Below are 14,382 nucleotides of genomic sequence, written 5' to 3' on the forward strand. Positions count from 1 at the left end.
CTATAAAAGCTGCCTGCCTGAGGACAAACAAAGGGTCACTGTTTTGACAATTTATACTGTTGAGTCATCGAAGCAGCCAGGTAAGCCGGTGCAGAGAGGCAAAGCATATACATATTTGTGTGGTGTATGTATGTAGCTAATCCTTTCCCTTCCTAAAAAGTCAGAATTATCACAGCTCCCGCCCTCCCCAATGCCTGGCCTTGTGCCATCACTCCTACTATTAGGATCCATAAACATGCATCATGGTGGGTTGGAAGGCAGAAGGAGAAGAACATTAGGAGTGCTTCATCCTCCCCTTCACCAATAAAAGGCTCAGCCTGGGGCGTGGCCTGGAGCTCATGGCGAGTGGAAGCTGAGTCGCCGTGCTCCGGCCGAGGCGCCGTTTCCAGATCCTTTTGCCTACTTAAAATCGCACCTGAGAGAGAAAGAATCGGTTCCGAGGGGAGGGGAACCGACCCCGGACACGCTGCGGAGGTCTTCCCCTGGATCCGGGCCCCCGAGCCCACGGATTCGTCCCGATAACGGCCCCCCCCCCTTGGCGGGACCCAAGATGGTGGCCATCTTACGAAACTAATGTCGCAGGAGAACGCCGGCCGCTCTTGCAGCCAAACCGACCTATCAACTTCTGCTGCGGCTGCATCGGGGGTGAGGAGCCTCTACCTCTATCCGGCCCTGCTGAGTTGAACCAACCAGAGCCCCCGGCCGGGGAAACCAAACCGGGGCTCAGACCCACACCACCGAGCACAGCCCCGGCCATCGACAACAGACGACGGTGGCGGTGGGGAGAGCGCCGGGCAAGAGCGCGAACGACCCGATAAATATCCCACTGCACACCCTCTCGAAAACTTGAGCCTGGACCACCCTGCTTCCGACAAATAACCCCGGCGCCTGTCTCCACACGATTGAGTGGCGCCTCCCAATATGGCGTCCAGGAACAAGACAAAGACAAGCACCATGGACACCTACGTGTCCGCTAAAGCGAAGACTCCTCCGCAGCCAAGCGCTTCCACTCCTGAACCCCCCCGAGCGCAACCAACAGGTTCCCCAGAAAACCAAGCACAAGTACTGGAGGCGATTGAATCATTGCGTGCGTTCATAGACATGAGAATTGGGGAGTTCAAATCTGAGCTGCAGCTTGTGCGCCAGGACGCCCGCAACTTGACGGAAAGGGTGACCTCCGCCGAATCCACCATTAAAGAGACGTCGGGAGACACAACGGAGTTGAAGGCCAAGGTGACGACCTAGAACGGAAGGTACTCACACTTGAAGCCAGGGCCGAAGAGGCTGAGGGCCGAGCCAGACGCGCCAACATCCGAATACTGGGGGTACCGGAGGGAAGCGAGGGCCCGAATCCGACGGCCTATGTGGAATCCCTGATACAACAGGAGGTGGGCGCAGGAAAGCTGACGCAGGGATTCTCGATTGAAAGGGCGCACAGATCGCTGCAGAAGAAACCCCCGCCGGGCTCGCGCCCTCGCCCTATAATTGCCAAAGTTCTGAACTTCCGAGATAGGGAGATTATCCTCCGACACTCCAGAGAGGAGGGCCCTATCGAACGCAACGACTCTAAGATCACGATCTACCCTGATTACACCCCGAAAGTTCAACGGGAGAGGAACTCATTCGTGCCGATCAAGGCTTGGCTCAGACAACTAGACCTAAAATATATGTTGCTCTACCCCTCCAGACTAAAAGTGATCCACAAGGGCAGGGCGATCTTCTTGGAATCCCCGGCAGCGGCGACCATGTGGCTAGAAGACAACAATCTAGCAGCGGACAATGACTCAACTTTCCGCGAATTGATGAACCCCCTCGCCCGATGCGAAGATGTCATGCCTCATATACTCAACTCGGACGTTAGGCACACGATCTAAGAAGAAGGTAACATCACCCAACAGTTCGCAAAGATGAAACGGCCCTCGCTCGGCCCCCGCCAGGCACAGGGCCCCACCCCCCACGAACAGAATAGGTCAGGCCAGTTGCCTGCCCGACCTTCCTCGTGCCCGATACCCGGATGGGTCCAGACGGTACGAGAGCGCCTGAGCACCCGCAAGACTGTCGTTGCTGGGCGCACCAGTTTTAGTTTTGTTATTTGTTTTTGTTCACACCACAGCCCTCAGACTACTAATGAAGCAGAAAAATGGGACCGGAGGCTCTTGGGGGCAGCGGACGGGACGTCGCCAGACCCTGAGGGGGAAAATGTACCGCCCGGAGGCGGGGGAGACGTGGAAGACGAGGCTGAAACAATAACTCCATGGCGTCCCAAATCAAGGTGATGACGTGGAATGTGAGGGGCATGGGCACGTACATGAGGAGGAATCGGATCCACTCCTATCTGCGTAGGAAAAAGATATCAATAGCAATGCTCCAAGAAACCCACCTCACGGACGAAGCAACGGCCAAACTCTCCGATAAGTGGGGAGGTACTGGGAAACGGGCGCCTTATTCCAAATTCGCCAGAGGAGTGTTCACGTGGGTGAGCCCAACTGTCCCCTTCCACCTGTTGGGCCACAAAGCCGATAAGGAGGGCAGATATCTAATATTATGGGGCACCATCGATTCCATACCAGTGTGCCTGGTGAACTCATATTTCCCGCAACAAGGAATACCCTCACACCTCGCAATGCTCACTGCCAAAATCATTCCCAGGAGAGAGAGCACTTTCATATGGGGCGGCGACTTCAATTCCGTCAGGAACGGCGCTCTGGACAGATCGGACCCCCCCCGTTCCCTGAACAACCTTGCGTCTAACGCGCTGAACACGGCAATAGAACAGCTCGACCTGGTGGATATCTGGAGGGAACAACATCGCATCGAGAGGAGCTGCTCCTATTACTCGGCCCCCCACAAGGTCCACACGAGAATAGACTATCTGTTCATTGATCGTGCGCTGGCTCAGCAGGTGGACGACACACTTTACCTAGGTAGAACCATATCTGATCACTCACCGCTGATCATGCAATGGACCCCTAGAGGACCCAGGCCACCAATCCCGCTATGGAGAATGCCACCCGCAGCACTCACGGACCACGCATTCAGGGAGGAACTGGGTACCAAACTTGAAGATTATCTCGACATTAACACAGGTTCAGTATCACGCTGGAGCACACTTTGGGAGGCCATGAAAGTTGTCACAAGAGGCGAAGTTATATCAGGTGCCGGAGGTATTCGCAAGCAACTGAGACTGAAACTGGAGAAATTGGAAGACAGGATCACCCACCTTGAATCCGAACTCAATAATGCGCCCGATGCCGAAACAGAGTTGAAGGACATCCGGGAGGAGTGCCTATTGGCATGGAACAGACTGTCCAAATTCGACTACGCGACCTACATAGCCAGAACTCACAAAGAAGCGGATAAGCCTGGTAGAATGCTTGCCTGGCTGTGTAGGCGCGAGTTCCCAAGACACCTCCCAACCGAAATAACGGATGAAAGGGGGACCACTCACCGGACGCAACGAGATATCAACTCAGCTTTTGCGGCCTTCTACTCCAGGTTGTACGCCCATGACGCCAAAATACCAGTGGACGACATCAGGACCACACTGGCCGAGATTGAGCTCCCAAGTCTGACGGAGGCCCAGAGAGAGTCATTGGATGCAGAGATCACCGCTGAGGACGTCACATATGCGATCCAGTCGCTGACCACTTGTAAAACCCCCGGGAGCAATGGACTCCCGCCCGAATTCTACAAAGCCTACGCAGCGACCCTTGCCCCGACACTCCACAGGGTCTATATGGAGGCATTTGAAACTGGAACCTTACCTGACTCCATGAAAGAGACAATTATTATCCCTATACTCAAACCTAACAAACCCGCCAACAACTGCGAATCATACCGCCCGATTGCCATGCTGAACTACGACTGTAAAATTCTGACCACAATTTTAGCTAAAAGGCTGGCGAGGGTGATTGGAACCTTGATCCATGAAGACCAGAATGGTTTTGTGCCAGGTCGCAACACCACTGCGAACCTGAGGAGGCTCCAACATATCATGGCGGAGACCCACGACCGAGATGAAGACCTCGCTGTACTCTCTCTGGATGCCATAAAAGCTTTTGATTCCATCTATTGGGAGTGGTTGATTGAAGTACTAAAGGAATTCGGCTTTGGAGCGAGCTTCGTGAGGTGGATCGAGGTACTGTACAACACCCCGACAGCGAGGGTGAAGACTGGAACGACGATGTCCGAGGCCTGGCCGATACAGCGCGGCACCCGACAAGGATGCCTACTATCCCCAATGTTATATATACTGGGCCTGGAGCCAGTGGCTGCCTACTTCAGGGCACAACATTTTGACGCGGGCATCGGGCTGGGCAGGGACTATGCCATAATATCCATGTATGCGGACGATGTCCTCCTGTACTTGAATAACCCCCGGCTCAACGCACACGTCGCGCTCGATATCCTCGACAACTACTCCCGATACTCCGGAATAACATTCAGCAAACTGAAGTCTTGTGCGTTCCCGCTGGCGAGACTTAGGGGCCTGGCTGAGTCAGACCTCCCAGACGTCGGGATACGATGGCAACTAGAGCACTTTAAATACCTGGGAATTGACGTGTGCCATACCCCAGCTCTCACACATGACCATAACACGGAAAAAGCTGTTAGGACCCTTCGCAAATCCATGAACTTTTGGTCGAAGCTACCACTGGCGGTAATGGGCAGAGCCGCAATAGTCAAAATGATAATTCTCCCCCGCCTCTTGTACCACTTCACGAACGTATGCTTCTACATCAGGCCGCCTTTCTTCAAAAAACTGGACTCTCTCATCAAGGACTTCATATGGGGGTCCTCCAGACACAAGATCTCCCTCCCCACACTCACGCTCCCGCACAAAGAAGGTGGGATACAACTACCGGATCTGCAAAGGTACTATCTGGCCGCACAGCTCAGTCACACAACGAAATGGCTTTCTGATGAACTTTCATCGGAAACGGAGCTCCTCCGTAACCCGACTTCCAAGCTGTTCCCCAAGGAGATGCTTTGGAACCCGATGAAACAAGCTTCAGGAGTCCCCATGATTGTCACCTTGGGCCGGCAGGTGTGGGCCAGAACCGGCTTTCTCCGACACCTGGAGCACCCCTACAATCCCAGTGCCCCCATCCTGGCTGACGTGTGCAAGACCCACGCAGACTTAGCGACAGCGAGACAATGGGAGAGAGCTGGAATCTACACATGGGGAGATCTGTTCGAAGACGGCATGTTCAGAGAACTCGAATCCTTACAAGCCAACGAAGGCATTTCAAACGCCCAGTTCTTGTGGTACCACCGCCTCAAGCGGACGGCAAAGGCACAATGGCCCGTCTGGCCAGAGGAACCCCCACCGGACCCCCTTCTTCAGGAGATGTATGACCTAGCAGATGGCTGGAGACCGGTCTCCCGCTTATACGCCAAGCTGAACGACAGACCCAACCCAAAAAGCGCGCCCCTGAGACAAAAATGGGAATCCGACCTAGGGGTCCCGCTCACCGACGGCGAATGGGAGCGAATACTTCTATACCCCAAGGAGGTGTCGAGGAATACCAGATTTAAACAAGTCCAGTTAAATGTCCTATACCGGACATACATGACCCCGCTAAGAGTTGCCACCTTCAACAATCGTGCACTCCCGCACTGCCCCTGGTGCGGTAACGACAAGGCGGACTTGATCCATATGTTTTGGACCTGCACCAAAACTGCGTACTTCTGGTCCATGTTGGAACGTACATGCACTGAGGCGGGGCTCACAAGATACGAGTGGAACCCAAAGGAATGCCTGCTGGGAGCCCATCCCAGACCCAGCAAACACAAGCATCAGGTCAAATTAATGGACCTTGCTTGCATCCTTGCGAAGAGGTCCGTAGCGATGGCATGGAAATCCCCAAGGGGCCCTAGACACGGACGTTGGCTCAAAGACCTGGAAAAGTGGACGGAGGCGGAGACTAGGGCCTGGCAGGATGGTATCCGCTCGAACGATGACGACTCCAATGAAGCTCTGGACTCATGGAAGGCCCTGGTGCGTGACATTCAATTTGCCTCCGACCACAAACCCCCCTGAATTTTCGCTCCTAACAGAATACCGCCTGTGACTGGTTTCCAAGAATGGCCAACCCCATACCCAGCCCCCCACGACCACGGAATTGCTGCACACCGACCCACCCCCTCAGCCCCCCATCACGGACGATACATTGCTCTATGAAGGCTGTGGAAGTTAAGTAGTTAATTAGTTAATTTGTTTTAAGTTGTTTGCCGAGTCACTGTTTGTTGTTTGTTTCGCACTTTTACAAATGCCAATAAAATGTTTTAAAAAAAAAATAAAAGGCTCAGCCTACAAAAGACAATCAACCAGGATTGTCAGTACTATAGCCGGTTAGGTTAAACTCCATTTAAGTGCAACATTTGATGGACAGAGGCAGTCTTGAGTACCTTTTTTTTGTTAACCTCATTGATTTAAAATGTTATGTGCACATCATCATATGGCAATATCACTACACAGCTACAAGTGCATGAATAAAGCAATGTCAAATTAGGACAATTAGCAAAAATCATACTACTCAACAACTAAGCAGCTCAGAGCAAAGACATTTATCAGGAATTGCGACCAGTTTCGAAAATCAACAAGTAAACTATAAGCTAATGGATATAGACTCCGTATAAGGCAAGTACTGACCAAGTGTAATTCCTAAAAAAGCAGGTAAATAACGTCTTAATACAAAAAACAAAAACAAATGTGAAACCTATTGGCACTGGAGTCGATGCTGGTCAGCTACAGAGTTGTCCTCAAGCTGCTCTTCTTCAATGTGGTCTTGGTTCCAACGATTATCTGTTGAATAACTGCAGAAGCCCTCCTTTTAGCCAATGGTAAGGATCTGCAACTTTCAACAGCCCAGTGTTATTCAATCCTGGAAATACGTCCATCAACAGACTTTCCGGCACCAGAGGATGTGGACTTGGAATTTAAGGGTTCTCTTAATGTCCAAGTTAAGTAGGACCCTTTTCTCATCAGTAGAAGTTTCAGAAAAAAAAAAACGGTAAGGGCATTTCCTGGTTGGTGTTAAAATCCTGTTACCACCTTTGCTAAAAAGGATGGACGAGTCTGAAGGAATACCTTATTCCGGTGAAATGTTCTGAAAGCTTCTTCAGCCCAAAGCGCCTGCTGTACTCGTTAACCCTTCCTCCTGGCGCGATTACCAATAAGAAAGCAACTTTCCACAAGAGCATTTTAATATCAGTTGTGGCAATGGGTTTGTGAAATACTGCATTTAGAACAACAATACCATGGTTGACAAAGAAAAGCAACTGCTTTCCTCGCTTAGGTATGCTGAATAGGCTGATACATTTCTGCAGAACCGAGACCGGTGGCTGAGAGTTCAAATAAGGTCATCTAAAGAAGTTAACAAGTGGTTTATTTTTCAAAAAAACTAATGAAAAAAAGAAGCCACTTGCTCTTATAGAAGGCTTACACACCGCCTGTATGATACATAGATTTTCCTCTGAAACACCAAGGCGACCTACTGACTGGATCTCAGAAATAATGCTCCCAAGCTCAGTGATCATGGAGTGGGATACAAATCCAAACCATTGTCCTGAAGAAGCAGGCGTGAGATTTCTGGTAGCCTGGAGGGCAGACATGTCATTTTGTGTCGAACGATGGTTAAAGCGACATTTTGGGCCCTAGCACAAGCCAAGATGTGAAAGCGTTCATATTTAATCAAATTCACACCACGAGATTTGTTTTTGCAAAGTTAAAGTACAGTAGAGATTTTTTTCAATAGTCAGGGCTGAGCGACAGTGACCTCGAGCCTGGCACAACACTGTCCTCTTGTATAAACAAAAGCTGTTCAATGCTATATAGGCTTTTTCCTAGGACAAGAAAATGTTCTAGCAAATAGAAAACAAGAGAACAAGGAATTGCGGAGGGGGAACTACACATTTCCGTCCTAGCTGTATTTTTTCTGTCCGCTGACAGTTTCGTTGGAAATATTCCTAGTGCTCGATGACGAGGTCATCCTTGGCTATAGTTTTTTTTTTTTCCAAACAAAACCAAATCCAACAGTGCATGTCAAAATTATCAAGCGTCAAACACATTACCATGAAGTTGCCACTGTTCTCCCTTAACCCTCCCCACTTAACTCGAGCTTCCTTCCCCTCGCTCTCCGCCTTAGTTCCTTCAAGAGGTTCATCCTCCTCTGTATCCTTGGAGGAGTCATGTACATTTGGGCAGCCTTGGGTAGACGCATACAGTATGGCTACTAGGTGTCTCCAGGCCTTCAGGGTTTCCGTTTCCTCCTCTTCTCCCCTATTGGTCGCCTCATACCACACCGCTGTTTCCGCCTCCGCCCATTTCGAGAAATCATGCCACCACGTCTCTGTTTTGGGTCTGTGGCTCGCCTTCCAACCCATAGCAATTCTACGCTTGGCCAGTATGCAGGCCAGGTCCTTAAGTTTACTCACATGTCTCAGGTTGCGAGGTCTCACAAAGCCCCCCACCATACATGCCCACACTGATTCCACATCTAGTTGAATTCCTTTTTCGGTTAGCTGGTGGGTAATTTCTCCCCAGAATTTCCGAATCTCCGGGCATGCCCAGAACCTATGTACCATCCCAGCGTTCACCTCCCCACATTTAGAGCATGCTTGTGTTTGTGCTCTTGAATCTGGCGACCCGCTGAGGGGCGGGGTGTCATACGCCCTGTGTGTTACGTATGGTTTGATCTGCTGCTACCACGCGTTCCTGGACACTTTTTTGTGATCTCTGGGCCCTTTCCCATAGCCCATCATGCATGGGTGTCCCCACTTCTTCCTACCAATCCCGTCTGAGCTGGGTCATCACCTTTCCCACCCTGGACATTAAGAGTTCATAGATTCGGGAGACATTGTGTCCTCCTTCCGAGATATCATAGATTGTTTCTATAGCTTCGTCGGGTTGACCTTCAAGCACCGATTCGAGCAATGATTCTCTCAAACCCCGTACCACTCTGGTGTAGGTAATATATTGCCCCAGGTGTAATCCAGTTTCGTCTACCAGCACATCAAATTCTATTATCTTCCCCTCTTGCCATAGGTCTCCCAATGTTGCAATGCCCACCGGTTCCCAATGCTTGCGAATCGCCTTGCTCAGTTGCTAGTCTACTCCCAACAATGCCACTAGCGGCATCTGCGGTGAACATGGGGTTGGGTTCTCCATAGCCCGGCAAGCCTTACGCCATACCCCCCATCCTAGTTCCAACATCCTCGATCGCCCCCTTAGTTCTGGTTTGGGCACCCCCATCATCTCTTTCAGGAGAAACGGGGCACATTCAGACCTTAATCTGGATTCAGCTGTGGGGTCTTCCATCAGCCATTTCGCCACATACTGTAGTTGGCTGGCCAGGTGGTAGATCTCGAAGTTGGGCCATTTTATACCCCCCTCTACCATACGTGTTCTGCAATTTCCATAAGGCTATCCTGTTCCTGGTGTTGTGCCAGATGAAACTTCTGCATAAACTCTGTACTTTGCCAAAGAATCGCTTGGGTATCATATATGGGATGTTCACAAAGCAGTGTAACAGCCTGGGCAACACAACCATCTTCAACAGCGCTACCCTCCCTACCATGGCCAGGGGGAGCTTCGGCCAGAATCTCATGTTCTTATCCAGGTTTGCTACAGCCCTCTCCACGTTGTGTATGCTCGTCTTCCACCTTATGATAAATATCAAATCCCAAGTATCTAAAGGTTCTGGTCTCCCAAGGTATCTGCAATACTGGTAGGTTCTCCTGTGCGATCCCTGTATATCTACCCAGGGGGAACAAGCACGACTTCATAGGGTTAACTGCGATCCCTGAGAGCGACGCGAATCGCTCCATGACTTCCAAGATGTATTGCAGATTTTCCTCTGGATATCTCAGGTATAGCAGTATATAATAGGCATATAGTGATATGAGGTGTGGTCCTCCCTTATTATAAATTCCCACCATTTTGTATTGTTGTCTCAGATATATCGCTTGGGGTTCCAATGCGAGGATGTACAGCATTGGGGACCAAGTGCAGCCCTGTCTGGTGCCCCTACTGAGCTGCCACTTGTCCGAAATAATCGCCCTCGTCTTGACTCTAGCTAGTGGAGAGCTATACAACAATTCTACTATTTTTAGGTACACGGGCCCTATTCCGTATTCTTTCAAGGCAGCCATCAGGCAAGGCCATCTGACAGAGTCAAAGGTCTTCACTGCGTCTAGTGAGGCAATTGCTACTCCTTGCGTATCCCTTTCCGTTTGTTCTATGACACAGTGGAGCCTTCTAAGATTGTCAGACATGCTTCTGTGTGGCCTGTACCCGGTCTGGTCTGGATGTATGAGTTTGCCTATGACCTGTCTCAGCCTGTTTGCCAGCACAGCTGTGAGAATCTTGCTATCTTGGTTTAACATGGATAGCGTTCTGTATGACCCGCAGTCCGTTCTTGGCTTGTTAGGCTTGAGAAGCGGAATAATGATTGCCTCTCTGAGGGATTTCAGTGATCTCCCTGTCTCCAGCGCCTCGTTCAGCATAACCAGCAATTAGGGGGGGGGGGGCATTTCCGTCCTATACATTTTGTAAAACTCACTAGGGAGTCCGTTGGCTCCCGGGGCCTTGCTGGTGGGTAGCTGCTTTACTACTGCTTCCAGTTCCTCCAGTGTGATTGGGGCATCTAGATTCTCTCTTCTGCGCTCAGCTCCGGTAAGCCTACATCTTCTAATGTTTCCACCATCTCGCTCCATTCCTCCCCTTCTGCGTACCCGTACAATTGTTGGTAACATTTGAGGAACCCATCATTCACTCCCTCTTAGGTGTCTAATATTTGACCATACTCCCCTTTCATTGCCCTGATGGCAGAACTGGGCGTCCCTGGCTGTCCCCACACGCATGTTGCCTTTCCATATATTTCTTGTTGTTATTGTTATTTTGCATTTGTATAGCGCCTTATATACCACTGGTATGGTCTGAAGGCGCTGGTAGGTTGAACGCCCTTGGGAACCGAAGTTCGGGTCAGTGGAGAGATTAGAGAGAGTCCAAAAGTGCGTGTGCGCACCAGGTATGTGTGCAGCTGGTGCGGAATTCCTGTGGTAGCTGATTCTTAGCGGTAGATGTGGTGGTCGAGGGATCAGGAGTATGTGTTCGGTCTGGCCGGAATTATCCAGACCGAGTGTGGCGGCGTTAGGCCTGAGGAGAACGCCTGGCTGGGGGTGTGAAACCAGCGATGTTTACTTAGAGTGATGGGGGGAGAGCGGCAGATGTTGATATGAGAACAGTTATACCGAATGGTGTCATAGTATCTCTGTGTTCTAGTTGAATGGTGGTGTAAGGAGAGAGTAAGCGTGGGGTGTGACATGAAGTATGTTCTTTCAAAGGTTCCTTGCATTCCATAGCAAAATAAGCACGTCACGCAATTCTGAGATGTCTCTCATCTGCTCTATGCACTATTCATCCACTCAGCGTACTCATCCGTACAGCATACTCATCCGCTCTATATATCCATCCAGCCCATACACTAATTTGTTCCATGCGCTCATCCGCTCCACAGACTCATCTGCCACTCATCAGCTACGCACTCAACCGCTCCACAGGCTCAACAGTTTCATCTGCCACTCGTCAGTTCCGCAATCATCCGTTCCCCACACTCGTCCGCTCTATGTACCCGTTCACGCTCCACACACTCGTTCGCACGCTCCACACACTCGTTCGCACGCTCCACACACTCGTTCGCACGCTCCACACACTCAGCCGCTCCCCTCACTCAGCCGCTCCCCAAACTCCTCCGCGCGTCACGCTCCTCCGCTCTCCATGATCCTCTGATCTGCACGCTCTTCCGCTCTCCACGCTCCTCCCCTCTCTGCACTCAACCGTTCTCTACACTCATGTGCTCTCCACATTCATCCATCTTCTATGTTTAATTGCTCTTCATATTCGTACGCTCTTTACACTCAACCGACCTCCACACCCATCCGCCCTCCACACTCAACCGCCAGCCAGGTTCATCCTCTACGCTCCCCCCCCCAGTCATCTATACTCATAGGCCTCCCCCCTCCGCCCTCTCGCCCTCCACAATCATCCGCCCTCCACAATCATCCGCCATCCGCTCCCGACGCTCATCCGCTCCCGACGCTCATCCGCTCCCGACGCTCATCCGCCCTTCATACGCCTACGCTCTACACTCAGACGCTCTCCACACTCAGACGCTCTCCACGTGCCTCCGCTCTCCATGCGCCTCAGCTCTCTTCCGCTCTGTATGGTCCTCCGCTCTGGACGCTCTTCCACTCTCCACGTTCCTCCGCTCTTTACACACAGCCGCTCTCCATACTCAACCGCTCTCTACATTCAGCTGCTCTCCACACTCAACCGTCCTCCAGACTCATCCGCCAAACAGCATTCATCCTCCACACATCTACACTCATCAATACTCATCCACACTCATCCTTACTCATTCGCTCTTCCCACTCATCCGGTCATGGTCTCCACATTCATCCGCTCTCCACACTCATCCGCTCTCCACACTCTCTACATTCCTATTATCTAGTGATTTATTCCTATTGTCCACTTCACTGTTTAGATCTACATTACTCGTTTTAGTTCGGTTTGTCATTGTAGGTTACAATCTGGTTAGTTTAGTTGTAAATTTATTTATTTATACTTTTTTTTTTTTCTTTAGGTGGTTTGCTGGGTCGGTGTCATTGTGATGATGCTAGTTTGGAACCGGTTGGTTTTAGGGAAAGAGCCAGGTTTTCAGTAGTTTGCGGAAGGCCGTTAAGTCCTCAGTTAGGTGGATGTGGGGTGGGAGCGAGTTCCACAGGGTTGGGGCAAGGGCTGAGAATGATGCTCCGCCTAACCTGACTGAGTTTGTCTTAGGAATTACTAGGAGGCTGGCTGAGCTTGAACTAAGGGTGCGAGTGGGGTGATAAGGTATTAGCTTTTCTTGAAGATATTGCGGTCCAGTTTTATGTAGTGCTCGATGGGTGAGGCATAAGGTTTAGAAAGCCACCCTACGGGCTACTGGAAGCCAGTGCAGTGTCTTGAGGGCTGGGGATACGTGGTCTCTTGGACCGAGCGCAAGTAGCACTTTGGCCGCCGCGTTTTGTGCTCTTTGTAGTTTATTCAGTTGGTAGGCATGAATTCCGAGGTATAGGGGGTTACCGTAGTCTAGTCGTGATATGACGATTGATTGGTCCACGGAGACTGTTGGGAAATGAGAGATATGGAAAGATGCGCCTAAGGTTTTTGAGGTGGTAGTGGCAGGACTTTGAGACGTTGTTGACTTGGCACGAGAGTGTTAGGTCAGAGTCTAGGGTGCATCCAAGATTTTTCACTGTGTTGGAGGGTGTCGGACAGTTGCCCATGGCGGGTGGCCAGGGTAGTGGGTGTGGAGGAAGATCTGAGTTGCCGCAAACCATGATTTCTGTTTTGGAGGGGTTTAACAAGAGGTGGCTTTGAGTCATCCAGCGTTCTATGTTAAGGAGGCAGGATGCCAGGTCAGGTCGGGAGTTGTGTTTCGCGTTCAAGAATTTTAGAATTAGTTGAGTGTCGTCGGCGTAATTGTAACACAGGATGTTGTGTGCACAAATTATTGGTGGGAGGGTGATCAGGTAGAGATTGAACAGGAGGGCGGATAGCCATGCACCTTGTGGGACTCCTGTGTCGACTGGTCGGGCTTGGGAGGAAAAGTTGGAGAGTGTCGTTATTTGGTGCCTGTCTTTGAGGAATGAAGCTATCCATTTAAGGGCGGTTCCACGTATTCCTAGGGAGTGGAGGCGGTCAAGGAGTATTGAGTGATTGATTGTGTCAAAGGCGGCCGACAGGTCGAGAAGGATTAGTGCGGCGCATCCCGCAGAGTCAGCAGTCATTTTAAGGTCATCCCTGATCGAGGTTAGGGTGGTTTCAGTTCCATGACGAGTTCTGAATCCAGATTGGGCGGGGTCTAGGAGATTGTTGGCTTCAACAAAGGCATTTAGTTGGGAGTAGGCGGTTCGGTCAATGAGTTTGGCAAGGAACCTGGTGTTTGAGATGGGGCGGTAGTTTTTGGGCTTGAGAGTGTCGAGCAAAGGTTTTTTAATTAGAGGTTTGACGTGCACCAATTTGAATGCGTCTGGAAAGATACAGGAAGAAAAAGGAGGAATTTATGATAAATCTTGCGTGTTCTCCTGCGCAGGTGGAGGCAAAGATTTCTTTAAGGGTTGTGGCTGGGCAAGGGTCCAATGGTGATCCTGATGGTTTGTGGGCAGATAGGAGTTTGAGAAATTGTTCTGGTGATATTGGACTGAAGGATTCGAATGTTGGTTACGTAGAGGCCGCAGCTGATGGGCTGGCCGGTACGGGCTGAGGATTGCCTGGTGGCTGTAGGAGAGCCAGATTGGTGGTTAGAGTTTTTGTCCTTTCAATAGCCGTGGAGT

The 14,382-nt window shown here is 50.8% G+C and overlaps 1 protein-coding gene across 2 annotated transcripts in view; it reads right to left on the reverse strand.

Moving 5' to 3' along the window:
• The window catches only part of TFG (trafficking from ER to golgi regulator), a 281,045-nt gene that overhangs the window by 181,372 nt on the left and 85,291 nt on the right, over window positions 1–14,382 (reverse strand). The window lies entirely within an intron of this gene.

Source organism: Ambystoma mexicanum, chromosome 7p (genome assembly GCF_040938575.1).
Source record: "Ambystoma mexicanum isolate Mex_15411 chromosome 7p, UKY_AmexF1_1, whole genome shotgun sequence".
NCBI classification, from domain to species: Eukaryota; Metazoa; Chordata; class Amphibia; order Caudata; family Ambystomatidae; genus Ambystoma; species Ambystoma mexicanum.